Source organism: Camelina sativa, chromosome 20 (genome assembly GCF_030686135.1).
Source record: "Camelina sativa cultivar CO46 ecotype springtype chromosome 20, ASM3068613v1".
NCBI lineage: Eukaryota > Viridiplantae > Streptophyta > Magnoliopsida > Brassicales > Brassicaceae > Camelina > Camelina sativa.
The window spans coordinates 25,479,026-25,482,562 of record NC_141899.1 but is presented as its reverse complement, the minus strand read 5'-3'; the positions used below and the strand labels follow the sequence as shown (position 1 = coordinate 25,482,562).

The window sequence follows — 3,537 nt, the reverse complement described above, 5'->3', positions numbered from 1 at the left end:
TTGCACCAAGGTGATCCGGTCGAGGAACGGAAGCTGCAGACAATAGCGTTTTCTCCTATGCTATTAATTGTCGCTCTATAATAGCGCCATATTATCGTTATATTAAAATTATTAATAGCGTTATTTATTTGTCATATTATAGTTAATAGTAGCGGTATGTTTGTACTATGGTTTTGTCAACTATAATTATATATTGTTGCTATAATATATTTCTCATATTTGGCTATGCTCTAAAATCGATTTATATATATATATATATATATAGCAAAAAATTAAATTTATAAGAACATTTATATATAGAAGACTCAAAATACCATACATATCATTCCTCAATCCTAACATTGCAACAAGTGTCTCAAAACAACCCACAAAGAGAAACAAACTTCTCCTTTCCACAATCACATATTCTATCAAAGACAATAAACTAACTACATCAAAAAAAAAAAAAAAAAGTCTAAAGCTTACAGCCTTCGTGAGTAGTCATCTATATGCTCCTCTTCTTGCGTAAAGAGTCCACCAGCTGATCCATAATTGATCTCTACTTCTTCTTCCCGCACAATCCCACAACCACTTTGCTCTCGAAATGGTACACAACTGTTCTGGTTCTTTCTCCATGTGAATATGCCTTGTAAGCACCAGCATAAAAATCATGTCCTGCATGTTCATTCATATGGAGACAATTAATTTCAGAACCAGAGTTGGAACAATCAAAGATAACAATATAAGCAACGAAAAAGGCTTACACTTATCCTTTGGAAAGAAGCTCACTTATCTTGGGGGGGGGGGGGGGGGGGGGGGAGATAGAGATCTGTCACATGTCCAAATCTCTCAAAGGTCACACGAAACTCTTCTGGTCTGTAAAATCAAACCAAGGAAAACAACAAAGCAGCAAACCAATGGAACCTTGAGAGATAACTCAAATTTTTAACTTAAAACCAGAGAAACACCAAAATCAGCAAACCAATGGAACATTGAGAGATCTGCAAAACCTTTATTCCACAAATCTGATATCCTTCCTGCAAAATCAATTGGAGTCTTATAATGAATAAATCGAGAGAAAAAAACAGGGGTACACAAATTCATAGAAGGTTAGCCATCTGCGTCTGCAACAATTGGAATCAAAAACACAAACCCACGAAAAATGTTAAATACGGATAAGAGAATCGGGATAATGTAAGCTTCTTAGCAGAGTAAAAACCAATGCCAAACTCCCCTATCAAACAAGTTTCCTTTCTTTCTGCATTACCAATTTAAGCACAGACAAGCAACTGAACAAGGATTCAAACGATTAAAAAATTGGGGTGAACAAGTTTATAATAAAAAAAACTGGCCAATACTTGCAGAAACTAGAAACAGAAATCAGAAGCTAACCTTTGTGGAAAACACCCGTTCATGAGATTCATCAAAGATATTTGATTATAAATGACAAGGCTTAGAGCATAGAGATATTCTAACTCTCAACTCTCTCGACCTTCAAACCCCAATAAAGAAAAAAAATACTCAGATCTGTATTTAATCAGAAGAAAAAGAGAGACAAATACTTCGATTCAAGCTCTTGAAGGCAATAGATTCATTAAAGCTTAGTTACACGTTGAAAAGAGCCATAAATCAAGTGAACCAGCCACCATCGTGATATAGTATAACGGGAGTGTAGAAACTGAGGTTTCTCACAATGAATTTGTTTAGAAGGGAAACAAATTCAATAACAATCTCTTGAAGGATTTAGATCAAAGTAAGCAAGAAAAGAGGAAATGAAATCTCTTGAGAAACAAGTTAGGTTTTGCTCAAGAACAAAGAAGAATTTAGGATTTTGTATTAATGATTCGATGATCTTACAATGAGAGGATTGCCCTCTATTTATAGGTATTCAAAGATCTACAGAATATATTCGAATATACCGGATATATTGACTTTCCTAACTGGATGGCGAGTTAATAAGGAAAGTCTTTCCTTTCTTGCTAGGTCAGCCGCTGGGTGAGTTGAAGTGCCGAATTCGTCTCCTCGTCCATGGGCCTTTCAGTGTTACTGGGCCTTCAGAGATGAAGTCCAAACCTAGGCCGAATTCCCGGTTTAGATAACCGGTTCTTTAACGGGTCTAGATCGGTATGTTGGGGGTGCTAATTCCCGCACCAACAATTAGTCCCCCCTCAGTTCGGTACATTCAGAAGTTAATTCGAATGACCGGACTTTAAGAGAGAATATCCGATTTAGTCCGTAAAAAGATCTGAATCTAGATATTTCTGGATCGTCGCGCCGCTTCGCCCTCCTCTAGTCAGGCGACACGTGCCCGATACGTCACATCTGTCAACTCGGAAGCCGAAACGTCGCGTAGGTTACGGTAGGCAATTATGACTCCGCGTAGGGTTGCCGCCCACTCCCGTCTATAAATACTCGGTATCCACAGCAGCGTTGAAATAAGACGATGGTTCGTGACACAGCAGCGTTGGGTTTACAAAACAAAAAGCTTCGTCGAAGAATTTCATGGGAAGAGATTGACGAGAGATAGTCAAAGGGGCTTTGTATGTTCTGTGACGAACTTGAAACTCCATATCACCATATACATCACAAGAACTTGGGGATTTTTATGGTAGAAGGAGATGACGATCAACTTCCTGAAGAGAAAATTGAGTTTGAATCTGAAGCAGGTGAAACAGATTTGTTGAGTCATGGAGAATTGATAGATGGTGATAAAGATCAAACGCCTAATGATGAAGAATTGGTTGAAACTGAAGTTTCAACAGTATTGACTGAAGTTGAGGATCGACCAGTGCAAGACGAAAACGCAAAGGCTATTTCGACAATTGTGAAGGAAGAATTGAGTTCACAAATCCAGGTACCTATCTCTAAAATGGAACATGGCCTTCGATTGTGCAGTAGCTCTTTAAGTGGTGGTGAGGATTTGTTATACGCATATGCAATGGTGGGAATGGATCAAGTTCAACTTCAATATGATTTGAGATGTGTAAAAAGCAAAGACAGTGCATATCAGGTGTTCGAAAAAATGCTTCTTAGAAGATACATATTACAACAAAGGAGGAAACTGAGTTTGTCTCCCAAATCCTGGAAGTTCAAGTACAAAGAAATGCAACCGTTTTGACGTCTACTCCAACTTGAACACTATAGTCTCAGGGGAGGAATGATCATTAAGAAACTTCAGGAGACGAGTTAATGTTTACTCCGGTTTTGATCAAGGGGCATGGATTGAGTTAGAAATGTGTGGTTGGGACTATTATACCTGCCTGAAGAGTATGTGTGAAATGGTTGAGTTACAAGGAACCAAGTCAAGAGCGTTCAATGTGTGTGTTCATAGATGTTGCACTTGGCAACCTCATCGTGCTGCTACAATGGCCATTAAGGATCAACGTCCCGTCGTGGCAGAAGCTTTAAGTCCATCTTTTGATGATTTTTCCTTGGAAGTGGCTGAGTTTTGTAAGCATTTATCAAGTGTCAAATCTCGTAAGCTGAAGCTAGGACTATATTTAAAGTTTTGGCTGTTTAAAGATAAATTGGGGAAGCAGCTGACTGATGCAAAAGGTG

General features: G+C 38.4%; 1 long non-coding RNA gene across 1 annotated transcript; it reads right to left on the bottom strand.

Annotated features, from left to right (window-relative positions):
- Window positions 1-277: 277 nt before the first annotated feature.
- Window positions 278-1,671, bottom strand: LOC147919344 (uncharacterized). The gene is made up of 4 exons (XR_015592479.1): window positions 1,372-1,671; window positions 990-1,016; window positions 744-855; window positions 278-654 (listed from the first exon to the last, which is right to left on the bottom strand). It is a non-coding gene; the product is annotated as an uncharacterized LOC147919344 (long non-coding RNA).
- Window positions 1,672-3,537: the final 1,866 nt, after the last annotated feature.